At 40.9% G+C, this 13,586-nt stretch overlaps 1 protein-coding gene across 2 annotated transcripts in view; it reads right to left on the bottom strand.

Annotated features, from left to right (window-relative positions):
- The window catches only part of sdcbp2 (syndecan binding protein (syntenin) 2), a 48,566-nt gene extending 44,059 nt beyond the window's left edge, over positions 1 to 4,507 (bottom strand). The window contains exon 1 of one of the 2 annotated variants that reach the window (XM_051932591.1): positions 4,359 to 4,507. The gene's annotated coding sequence lies outside the window, so the exon portion shown is untranslated. The remainder of the gene's footprint in view (positions 1 to 4,358) is intronic. The other variant, XM_028812136.2, reaches the window with a different exon arrangement.
- Positions 4,508 to 13,586: the final 9,079 nt, after the last annotated feature.

Below are 13,586 nucleotides of genomic sequence, written 5' to 3'. Positions count from 1 at the left end.
GCTTCAAACAGCTGATGCACCCATTTTCTAACCCGCTTACCAGACAGTGACTAGGACACAGTTCATTAGTTTACATCTGCAGAGTGCCTTGATGTTAGTCAATTAATTGCAAGAAATGATGAACGTTAACAGTGAAGAAAATTACATCAAGATACACTAAGCTACTTGTACAAAAGGCCTCAAATCAAAAGATGCATCAATAAATTAATATCAAATGTGCCCGACGGTGGCGCAGTGGGTAGCGCTGCTGCCTCGCAGTTAGGAGACCCGGGTTCACTTCCTGGGTCCACCCTGCGTGGAGTTTGCATGTTCTCCCAGTGTCTGCATGGGTTTCCTCCCACTGTCCAAAGACATGCAGGTTAGGTGCATTTGTGATCCTAAATTGTTCCCAGTGTGTGTGTGTGTCCTGTGGTGGGCTGGTGCCCTGCCTGGGGTTTGTTTCCTGCCTTGCACCCTGTGTTGGCTGGGATTGGCTCCAGCAGACCCCCCCTCCCCCGTGACCCTGTGGTTGGGATATAGCGGGTTGGATAATGGATGGATGTGCCTGATTAAATCAATCAATCATTTATAAAGCATATTTTACCATGTTGACAAAACAGCTTTGCATAAACTCAGAATAAAACACTTCAGAAAATATTAAACACAAGAAAGGTAAGTTACAAAAAAATTCAAATAAAAAAGCAAATGATACTAAAAGCATTAAAAAGAACAATAAAAATGACACTACCTTTTAAAAAAAAAAAAAATCTCCATATGTAAATGAGAAAATAATTTAAATTAAGATTTAAAATCATCAATAAAGATGGAAGACCTACACATAGTAGGGAATGTAGAAAAGAAAGAAAAAAAAGAGCACAACCACAATTAAGCCAATGTCGCGCAACTTTGTCATGGGGTATGTCAGATTTGCCAATTACAGTTGCTGATCTCACTACTATACCATGCCATTATTACATGACAATAAATGTGGGCCCATGTCATATTCCCCGCCCTCACCCCTTTTCCCTTTGCTGCAACGTGTTCAACAGCAATCTCTTCCCTGTATTTCTCTTTTTACTGTTCTATAATGGTATGTAAAATAAGAGACATCAGACAGACCAGCTTCTCTTCTGTCTGAGAGTGTAAAAGCCAACAACCTAGCTGCCCGAAATAGCTGGCTCTATGCAAAGGGTTAATTAATAGCCACGTTTCTTTATTTCTGTTGTTTTAGTACATAAAACATGACATCAGACAGATAAGCCTGTATTTCTGAGGTACGAAGCACACAAGTTCCTTATTCCTCATTGCTTCACTGGTTGTCAGCTCTCCTACACACTTAGACCAGCACTTCGAACAGGGGTGGTGGTGGTGGGGGGGGGGGGTTAGGGGTGTTTGACATTAGGCAAATGTCTTCATGTGACCATGCCACTGACTGCCTCCAACTGGCTAAGGTTATGTAAATGAAGGCTACAACTGAAAATCTATGAAAATGTTGTCTGACATGACATGGTCTTTATGCTTCATCTAAGACCACAGGATAGAAACGTTTTTGATTCGATGACCTCAAAGGCCTAAAGCCTAGAAGTGGAGTAGGGGGTGAAAGATCTCAGATATAATATGGTGCCAAACCATGAAATTATTTAAAGACAAATAACAGAACTTTAAACTGAATTCTGTACTTTACGGCCAGCCAATGAAGAGAGGCCAACAGTGGAGAAATCTGCTCTACCAGAAGCAGAGCTGCTGCTTTTCAGACCAGCTACAAACAGGATAGGAAAGATTGACTAACATCCAAAAAGATAGAATTACAATAGTCAGTTCAAGAATTCATTTCTTCTTGTCTTATCTTCAAAGGAGGGCCCTGATTTCAGTTTAACAATCCTCTTAAGCTAAACAAAACTGCCGTTTCAGTACAAGTGCAGAAATTAAGATGCAGTTGCACTCCAAGGAAGCCACCGATTACCAGACCTCACCATGCATAATGGATGGACACGTTAGAAAAAACTAATTTTTCTTTTTACAATTAGGCTCTAGAGTCAAACTGATCTAAGTTGTTAGTGAGAGACCACAACATTACAATTCACTCCACCCATTCTCTAACCCAGCGTTTCATATATCTTGGGTCAACATGCTTGTGATGGTTCACCAGACGATTTTGTATTAAAGTTACCAGAGTGAACCCAAAAGTTAATTCTTTGCTGATTGATGCACCATCTTCTATTTATTGTACTGGTTCACGGCAGTTCAAAACAACGCTGTTGACACGGCACTAAGAACTTTTGATTCTATGGCAGAAACATAACATTCCCCATGACACCAAATACCCTCTTACAACCAGTAAAACAGTCAAAATGAGATGACTGACATTCATAAACACATATAAGGAAAGGAGAGTCAGAGGAGGAAATGACAGACAAGCTTGCAATTTGAAGGGACAGCAGCACTAACTTCAAAACGAAACGTCTCAACGAACATAACAAATGCAGCACAAGTACGTGACAATTTTCAGGATGTTACGAAAGGCAAGTGAACAGGTTTGGGGTATGTATGTTGTACACTAAAAGCAGTTTCAGTGGCCATGGCCAACTGGTGGGCTCGACTTAGTACACACTATAACAGCATATATCAAATTCAAACCCGTAGCACACATGCAAAGGATTTTAGGCTTAAAAAAAAAAAACATTTTTGATTTGCTTCAGCGAGGAAGTGGTACTGTCAGTGTATATACGACATGTTTATTGGACCACTGAGGACTGTACTAATAGCAGAAAATACCAAAAGGTTGAGACAAGCTGTATACACAATCAGAACAATGTCAGTCAGTAGCATAAAACTCCTCAAATGTACTCATAAAGATTTACCGCATCATTGCACAAAATACAAATGGTGCACACACTTTCAAGAAAACAGCTATATTTTTACTCAATTAATTGAATAGTTAAATGAAACGCAGGATATGTTGAACTATTTGCAAACCCCAATGATTGCTTGACTACTTATTCTTTATCTGGTGCCATCAGTCAGGTCATATTGACTTTTCACAAATCACATCCTTGCACAGCAACCATCAAAAAGAAGCACGGACTCAGTTTTACTAAACCTAACACTAAGCAAGTTAGTCTGGCAGTGATATACCTCCCTGTTCTGAATAATATAAATTGTTTTTATTAACAATTTCTACTTTCCTCTTTCAAATATCCTTGTGAGGAATAAGCTTAAATGGGAACAAAATCTTTCACTTTTTTTTATTATAAGGTCAATGCTTTTTGTTTTTCCATGGCTCTGCTTCCATTAGGACAATACTCCTCTTCTCAGGTCTGTGTCGGGTACCAATGTTCTCATTTGGATGCTCAGATTAAAAAATTTTAAGAATCCTCACTCAAACTCATACAAGGTTCTGAGCGACTATATTGGCACAGATCCAGACCTTGATGGGGAGTCAACCTACTACTGAGCACAATCACACCCTCATACCTAATTTACTGTGTAGGCTGGGTTAATGGGCAACATCTAGACGAACAAGAGAGACTGCACACAAGCAGGGTCAGTATTTAATCTCATACAATAAAACCATAATATGAATTTGATTCCAGACAACTTGCGCCGAAACGATTCCACCGTGTATATCCTTTAATAAACAGATGATCTCCACACAAGACGACCGTTTAGCTTTAATGTTGGCTTGGCAGAGATCTCACCTTCGACATGACAATGAGGAGCCCCACAAGTTTGCAGCTTTATCTTCCGCACACAATGACACACCTCGACACTGTCTGAGTCACGGAAGTTTCGTTTACGGAAAATTGAAACCGGGGTTTTGTTTTTTGGTAGGGGGGGCAGTGGAGCGTCGTTAAAACTTGGTCTAAGATTTGAACCGTAAACAGCCCTCGAACGTCAAAACTAAAGCCAGGTTGAATATTAGGCGTTCGTTTCGAAACCCGACTCTTACTCTTTATTTATTTATTTATTTTTTTGAACACCACCGCCGTCTCCGGAAATTCCCGAGCCCCCCAACTTACAAGAACAGAAACAAAGGTATTGGTCAGTACGTTGTGACAACTCGGGAGTGGAGGCGATTGTACCACACGGTCTCCAGCTGCAACATTCATGCCCCTTTCCCGTAATAATGTCAAAGGTAGCCAGAACACGGCGTTCACCGTCTTGAAAAACCTGCGCCTTGTGATGTTTACTAAACTCCTTCCCAGGAAAGGCAGTTCCAACTGCGCACTCGGAAAGACGAAGTCCAGCTGTATAAACACACAGTCGAGCTTGCCGTGCCTTTGTGTCCTTAAGATGCTTAACGAAAGTTAGCCACGAACTCGAAAACAGAGAACGCCGACAAGCGCACGAGTTAAATAAAAAGGAAAAAAAAAACTTACCTCGAGTGTAGCAGACAGAGACCGTAGACCAAAAAGCAAAGTGCGACTGCTACCGTCACAGGACTACAAGTGAAAAGATTTCCGACTTTGAAAGCAGTGACGTGACACTCCCAGCAGTCAGCTGACCACTTGTGTCACGAGAAGATTATTCAGCGCCAAAAACTCACGCGCACATATCGGGAGAGGAGCGCGCGCATTCATGCACATGCGCTAAGAGGCTTGACGTCGCCACTTACCAGGCTCCTTCATTTCGCAAGAATGTTGAAAGTTCTTCCTGATCTCTTGTTGTAAAACAGATTTTTCCAAAGCTACTGAGTTCTTGTTTATTAAATTTATTTGGAAAAATATACGCCATCTTTTGAAAAAGAGCATTCACTTTGGCACCGGTCGCGAATGTGGCTTTGAGTTACTATTTTATAAGAAAGGTAGGTCTAGTGTCCAGTGCTGTACTGGTACAGATTTAGTGTATATCGTGTGATATGTTTTAAAGCAGACCCCAACGCTCACAGGCACTGTTCGAGCAGATGTCGAAAGCTTTTTTGTAATATTGTTTCTGTTGCTTGCACACAGAATGTCAGCGCCTGAGCCGCAAGATCAACACGTTCCTTTGTGTTATTGTAGCCCACCACAGCTCTAAGGCTTAGTGACTTCCACATTTCCCCTGACACGAACATTGGCAGCTGCTGCATTGTGAACAGTGCTTAGGAGGTTAAAGTCTTCATTGTCCTTCCAACTGATGGCAAGCTTTTGCCTTTTTTGTCACACAGCTACTGCAGCAGACTACAGCTTGATGCATTCACGCGACTGGAATCACTGGGCATATCACGATGGTTCGGTGGCACCGTGCTGTGGTGAAGTAAAATTTCAAGCAGTTCGTGTGAGACATTAGAAGCTGCCCATCGTTGTACGGTAACATTGGTTAAGCTAATCGACCACCAGTGACAGCACCGATGATGTAGCGACGCCGTACTGACTGTACTTGTCACCACACTTGGTCCCAATCCCGGTTATAAAGTATCGAGGTCAGGATGTGCCCAGAGCTTGCTTCGCACAACATGTAGAACTTGATACCGAATCACGCCGGTGTGGATGCCATGTACCGTTTACATGACAGCCTTCTCTTCTAATCAATGAGACGTTCTTTAATACTTACTGTAGGCCACAATCGGGATCATACACACCTTCTGCACATTTTTTTGTGATTGAATGAAACGCATCCCAACGTTTATACAGTTTCAGTGCTGGTTGATTAATCAAAGTCATCGTTATTAGTGAAATATCTGGTTTTTCATAATGGGTGAAAAAAGACAATCAAATTCACCGGCAATGGGGGTCTGCAACAACCAGTTTGTAGACCAGTACCATGACTGGTATTGACTGGATTACCCACTATGCCTTGCAGCATCAAAAGACTGAAAAACACCCACAACGATAGGTGGCCAGTGACTGCGACAAGCAAATTGTTTTACTGTGCCTTTTCCGACACTGTTTAGCATCGCACACTTTATTTCAACAATATATTTTCTCCACCATCGTAAATTGTCCAGTTACTCAACATCAAAAGAGATCTTTAGACCGGGATTACCCGTATATGGGCAACGAGGGGCTGCAGAATTGTCAGCGGTAGTATGACGCCGACACCAAACACGAACGTGACTGAAACATGGCAGGTCGGAATCTACCCGGCAGGTGTCACTTTCACTGTCTGAGTCAGCGTCAGATGATCAGTTCACGTCAACATAGGTGGTGAAGGGTTTTTTTTTCCCTTTAATAAATCGAATGATCATTTAAAATGTTTATTGTGTCTACTCGTTTTGTCTTTTGTATATTGCTATATTTGTTTGTAGATCAGATACAAATAAGTGTGACGAATAAGCAAAAACAGAAGAAATCAGGAAGAAGCAAATCCTTTTTCACGCCACTGTAGTTGGACTTGGAAAATGTTTTGTGGAACTCTGAAAATATCGGATATTCTTTCACCTAAGGCTTGGAATTTTCCGTTTTTAATTTTGTATTTCTAATAAAGTTTCAGAAGTGCACTCGAGAAATTTACACCATTTCTTAATATTGATGACAAATGTTTCTTAAGTAATAGCGACTTAGAAAATGGCATACATTTATTTTATACTTTTACCAATTGTATTAAATTTGGGAGTGATTTATCTAATTAATTTTATGATAATACATCTTACTATATTTTTATATAATGTAAAGATGTTTTTACTGTATAATTTCAATTTGAACTCTAATTGCATTGAATTGAGCGATTCTTTTGGGTTAATTTCATATATAAGAATTTAGTGATGAAAATCTTTCAATTATTTATAATAGATACGCTGTAAAAGACTAATTAAATCTCTTAAACTTCATAAAAACAATACACATTGGCATATGGTTAACACCTATAATGACCTTTTAAACCTGTTCTAATTGTCTAGTGTGGTGATTTTTGTTATTACTTATTCATATGCTCTAAGAACTGTAAACTTATTGTTATTGTAAAATGATTGTTTGCTATCACATCCACTGGCTAAGATGATTAATAACAATGCCGTGGTCTATGAAGTCGAATGCAGCACTCAAGTCTAATAGAATGAGAACAGATGAGCTGCCTGCATCAGCATTAACCGGCAGGACTTAACTACTTTAACTAATGCAGTTTCTGTGCTGTGATTTGCTCTAAATCCTAACTGAAAGTTATCAAGAATAGCATATTTATTAACATAATTATTTAACTGGTTAAAACTGCTTTGTTTCTACAATTTTACTTAAAAATGTCAAGTTGGAAATAGGTAGAAAATTGTTAAAGGCTGAGGCATTAAGGCTATTTTTTTTAAGCGGGGTTTTAGTCTTTAGAGAATCTGGGAAGACCCCAGTATATAATACTGAGATGAGAAGTTAACTAAATCAAGTACAGCTGTGCTTGAAAGTTTGTGAGCCCTTTAGAATTTTCTATATTTCTGCATAAATATGACCTAAAACATCATCAGATTTTCACTCAAGTCCTAAAAAGTAGATAAAGAGAAACCAGTTAAACAAACAAGACAAAAATATTATACTTGGTCATTTATCTATTGAGGAAAATGATGGAATATTACATATTTGTGAGTGGTAAAAGTATGTGAGCCTCTAGGATTAGCAGTTAGTTTGAAAGTGAAATTCGAGTCCGGTGTTTTCAATCAATGGAATGACAATCAGGTGTGAGTGGGCACCCTGTGTTATTTAAAGAACAGGGATCTATCAAAGTCTGCTCTTCACTACACGTTTGTGGAAGTGTATCATGGCACGAACAAAGGAGATTTCTGAGAACCTCAGAAAAAGAGTTGTTGATGCTCATCAGGCTGGAAAAGGTTGCAAAACCATCTCTAAAGAGTTTGGACTCCACCAATCCACAGTCAGACAGATTGTGTACAAATGGAGGAAATTCAAGACCATTGTTACCCTCCCCAGGAGTGGTCGACCAACAAAGATCACTCCAAGAGCAAGGCGTGTAATAGTCGGCGAGGTCACAAAGGACCCCAGGGTAACTTCTAAGCAACTGAAGGCCTCTCTCACATTGGCTAATGTTCATGTTCATGAGTCCACCATCAGGAGAACACTCAACAACAATGGTGTGCATGGCAGGGTTGCAAGGAGAAAGCCACTGCTCTCCAAAAAAAAACATTGCTGCTCGTCTGCAGTTTGCTAAAGATCACGTGGACAAACCAGAAGGTTTTTGGAAGAATGTTTTGTGGATGGATGAGACCAAAATAGAACTTTTTGGTTTAAATAAAAAGCGTTATGTTTGGAGAAAGGAAAACACTGCATTACAGCTTAAAGACCTTATCCCATCTGTGAAACATGGTGGTGGTAGAATCATGGTTTGGGCCTGTTTTGCTGCAACTGGGCCAGGACAGCTTGCCTTCATTGATGGAACAATGAATTCTAAATTATATCAGAGAATTTTAAAGGAAAATGTCAGGACATCTGTTCATGAACTGAATCTCAAGAGAAGGTGGGTCATGCAGCAAGACAACGACCCTAAGCACACAAGTCGTTCTACCAAAGAATGGTTAAAGAAGAATAAAGTTAATGTTTTGGAATGGCCAAGTCAAAGTCCTGACCTTAATCCAATCGAAATGTTGTGGAAGGACCTGAAGCGAGCAGTTAATGTGAGGAAACCCACCAACATCCCAGAGTTGAAGCTGTTCTGTACGGAGGAATGGGCGAAAATTCCTCCAAGCCGGTGTGCAGGACTGATCAACAGTTACTGGAAATGTTTAGTTGCAGTTATTGCTGCAAAGGGGGGTCACACCAGATACTGAAAGCAGAGGCTCACATACTTTTGCCACTCACAAATATGTAATATTCCATCATTTTCCTCAATAAATAAATGACCAAGTATAATATTTTTGTCTCATTTGTTTAACTGGTTTCTCTTTATCTACTTTTAGGACTTGAGTGAAAATCTGATGATGTTTTAGGTCATATTTATGCAGAAATATAGAAAATTGTAATGGGTTCACAAACTTTCAAGCACAACTGTACACTATCAATGAGCACATCAAAAACTACTTTTTAAAAAGAAAATAAAAAAAGGTCTGTTGGGACTGGTTCAAGGGTACAAATGGAAGGTTTTAAAGGAGTAATCATTCTATGAATGCCTCTATACAATCTGCCTCATCCTTTACCTGTGCAGTCTGCCTCACAATGCTCACCTCCATGAGCCCGAAGACCTTCCATCAGCCACACACCCAGACCAGTGGACCTCAGCAGACTGAGAAACCGTGGTGGAGCAGCACAGGTGACGGTCTCTCAGCTATCTTCCATCCGGCACAGTTGCTGCAAACAGCTTTCCCGATCCTGAATCTCAGTCTTGAGACTCTCCTGCAAGTCCATTTTAGGTCTTGTGATGGTCCACGCCACTTAAAACCCCACTATGGCTCAACTTCGGCAATCAGTAGTTTATGAACCGCCACTAATAACAACCATATGAAGTAAAAAAAGTGCTTCCTTATTTACAGTGGGAAAAATCAGTTCCCTGTTATCAAAAACAATAAAAAAAAAAACACAGAGTCATGATGACAGCAAATGGTAAAAAAAAATATGTATATATGCAGACGGCTCACCACCACATCAGCCCCTCTGCTTTTAGGTAAGCCATTACAGAATTTCCCAGTTTCTAGTCATACACATGTGCATCAGAGACAGCTTAAGGAGCTTTGGTGATGGTAATTACCCGCCGGACCAGGGGTTGGTGCTGTATACTAATGCTTGCTCTTCTCCTCCCCCTGCAGAACAGAAGACTGACAGCCACTTCACTGCTGATGTCACTTCCACGTCCGTCCACCTGGACCCTTCCCTTCCTACCTTTTGAACTCATAACCCAGAAATCGACGTACGTGATGGATTTCCCATTTAGAACTCCGGGTTGAAAAGCAATAGAGTCTTCACTACAGACCTCCAGAGCTCCACTCCATCGAGGATGTTATCAGTTTATACGCCTGTGAGAACACCTGGTTACACTATTGGGGGGTTTTGGGGTATCCAGTTCAGCTACTGAATCACAGATCTGCAGAGGTCTCCTGAAAAGACTACTCCACATTTATTGCGTGTTTTCTTTGCCGTTTCTCAATTAGATGGGGTCACCAAGGTGGTGCCCCAACTCTTTATAGTTCTTTGTGTCCTGTACACTATATATTTTTGCAACAACCTGGAAATTACAAACTGGTTATGCTATATTTTTACACTGAAAAGCCAAGCAAAATGACACCTTTTATTGGCTAACTAAAAAGATTACAATATGCAAGCTTTCGAGGCAACTCCGGCCCCTTCTTCAGGCAAGATGTAAGATGAAGATGAAGAAGGGACCTGAGTTGCCTCGAAAGCTTGCATATTGTAATCTTTTTAGTTAGCCAATAAAAGGTGTCATTTTGCTTGGCTTTTCTTTACATTCATAATGGCTAACACGGTACAACACCCTATATTTTTACTAAATACAGCAGGAATTTGTGTTAGATGGGTAAGTGTTTCATTTAAAATTTTTTTTGTATTTTTGTTCTGGCTATTTATTTATATGCACACATAGCTGTTCGTTTCAGTCACTTGCGCTGGCGTCTGTTCTAATCAACATTAACCATCTGTATTCAAATACAGTTAAGAAAGTAAACTCCATTGGGAATAAATTAAAAAAAGAAATAAAATGAAGCAAACATTTAAAGATACAGAAGAAATACTAATCTGTCTTAAATTGCTAGAAGTGTAAGTGCACATTTCTAAATGCAACAAAAAAGAAAAAGAGAAAAAAGCAGGTTGGCTAATTAAACAATGAGATCAATTCATCTCTATATATAATCTTCATTTGGATCTTGATCTTTGTTTGTCTGTGAATGAATTAGAAGAAGAAGCACTAGATGGCAGTAGAGAGACAGCTAAAACATAGGCATTGCATTAAGAATCTCCTCCAGGCTTATAGTACTGAAGACTGTAGTACTCCAGTCACACCTCAAAACACAGACATTCAAACTAAACAAATTGTTGTGCTTTAAATTAACTAATCTTTATATATAATCTTCATTTGGATCTTGATCTTTGTCCGCGAATTCCACGCATGCGTAGACCACCTTCCAGTTTAGTACGTTGTTGTTACTCACGGATGTTAACAATGTGCCGGAATAACGAAAGGGGTGGTGGACAGTGTTACGCTGGTTAGCTCCTGAGGCCTAGTTAGAGAATGAGATTGCCGAAGATAAAAGGTACGTGCCTACGTAACATATGAATGAAAGAAAGACCAGTGGGTAAAATGAATGACAACGTAACAGCACGTTCCGGAAATTATTATTGTTACGTTGTAGCTGGCGAGTGCTGCTCGTCTCACAGTTGTACCCTGGCTTGCTCACATGTCAGTGAAGTGATCCCTATTTATGCTTTAAAGAGCCTGGATACCTATGTGTCCCCCTTTTATAACCATTGCTCTGTGTATATTGCCACAAAGCAACCTGCGAGATTGGAGAAAGGTTGAGAAGAGATCGTGAGAGGAAACGACAGCATCGTGAAAACGAGATGGACTGTGAACAGAGAGAAGCAGAAATGCTCCTACACCACCACATAATTACTATTCGGACAGTGATTCCGAGTAGGCCGTTCCTATCGAATCAATGTCCAAGGGTTTTCTTTTGTAATTTTGTTTCCCTTATAAAAAATCATAATGCTGTGCGACGAAGGGCCCAGTTCACGACTGGCAGCCGCGTTTAAACAGGGAGCCCTTCACAGACAACTTTAACACGCGCAACGTAGTTGGGCGCACATGGCTAGTAGTATAATAATGACTGACTGATTGAGAAACAGGTTGGAATAAAAACCTTACAGTCACAGGTTGTGGCATCATACAGGCATATCACTGTTGGTATAAAGGAGGCCCCCTTAATGTTTCTTGACACACTTCAGAAAGTTTTGCTGGCTGTGGCTAAATGCAGGAAGTGTTGGTATATTTTATCGCCTGGTTTCGTTCACTGTGCGGTGTTGTGGCTAAGTGCTCCCCACTAACTGATCTGGAGAGCTTTGTGCTAAAAAAGAAGGATGCTCCACCTGCGCTACTGCTGGGGCAGTTCTAAGCTGAAAGCAGTGCGCTTCGACAAGTTCAATGGCAGGCACTCTCTCTTGTGTGTGTCTGGACTGTTAAAACCTGTAAGCCAGCAACACCATGTGACATCACACTAGCAAAGGAGTAGAATTAAGGTGACAAATCTCAGTCTAGCCACTTACACACTTCATTTTTTTTACCAGCATGTACTTTTGATGGGGTTGGATAACTCCCTTTCAAAAGGCCACACTTTTGATTCTTGTATATGACATGGCTTTATATTGTTGTTTTTCCTGTCAATGGTTAAACTCTTCACATTTGTGCATCTGTCTTGGACACTTCAAACTTAGTCAGTCTACTGTTTGAAGGGAAGTCACTAGGAGACGAGGACAAAAGGATAAAAAGACTCTCCGTTAAGAATGATTACCTGTGTGACACTGTAGGCCTTTATCGGGGTATGGCTTTGATGTAGTGTCCGATGGTTAAAACTGAAGCACTTGTGGAGTCAATAGGACCTCAGGCCACACACCTTGAGTGAGACAGACTGTTCCACAAAACTAGGTGTCACCAGTAAAAAAAAAAAAAAAAAAAAACTCACTCAGTCACTCACCACCCTCCATGTCAAGTCCTCACAAGCAGACTGTGAACCCAGGGGTTCTGTGTCAGTGAAGAGCTTATCCAGTTAAATTAAAGGGAAAACTGCGGTACAGTGGCAAAGACTGTGGCTTTATAATCAAAAGATCCTGAATTTAAGTCCCACAATTATTACTACCTCAAGGAGGAAGGCAGGGTAATATAATGCCAGTCACAAGTGTCCGAAGTGGCTCGACTGGACCACAGCATAGAGTAGGGCCACCTGTCCTTTTTAATGTTCTAGCCAATCTCTCCGAACTGGCTGCTGGCGATAGTAAGCAACCACGAGGATGGTGTTACTGAGGCTTTTACCATCCCCTCTCTGTGACCGAGACGGCGGAGGAGACACCGTAAACAAAAGCGGGGCAGAAGGAGCGGCATACGTGCTAGGCTACATGCTAACCCATACAGACCGGCTCTTCCCAGTCTCTTCCTCACGAACGCCAGATCTCTCGCCAATAACTGCAGCTGCCACTAAATGTAAAGGTGGAGGGCTGGCGCTGTACATTAATAAATCCTGGTGTACAGCTACAAACATTATTGGAACATACTGCTCCCCCGACTTGGAATATCTGGCAGTGAAATGCAGACCATTCAAGACGGTAAGAGAGTTCTCCTCCACACTGATAGTGACTGTTTATAGCCCACTGCGAGCTCACACTAAATTAGCATTGGAAGAGCTGTACTGCCTGATTAGCAGACAAATGAATGCCAATCCAGACGCAGCTGTGATTGTGGCTGGTGACTTTAATCATGTAGAATTAAAATCAGTGCTTCCCAAATTTCGAGGATTTATAAACTTTCCAACTAGAGACAATAGCATTCTGGATCAAGTTTATTGCAACATCCCAGGAGAATACAAGGCTATAGCAGCCCCACATCTGGGTATGTCGGACCACATTGCAGTGGAGCTAATCCCAGTCTATACTTCCATGATCTGCAAAATGAAACCGACTACCAGAACAGTACAGCTAAGGACTGAGGAGGCATCTTCAGCATTACAGGACTGTTTGGAGCATACTGACTGGGGAGTG

This window comes from Erpetoichthys calabaricus, chromosome 10 (genome assembly GCF_900747795.2).
Source record: "Erpetoichthys calabaricus chromosome 10, fErpCal1.3, whole genome shotgun sequence".
NCBI lineage: Eukaryota > Metazoa > Chordata > Cladistia > Polypteriformes > Polypteridae > Erpetoichthys > Erpetoichthys calabaricus.
Note: the sequence above shows the minus strand (reverse complement) of the source record. Positions and strands in the feature narration are given on the sequence as shown.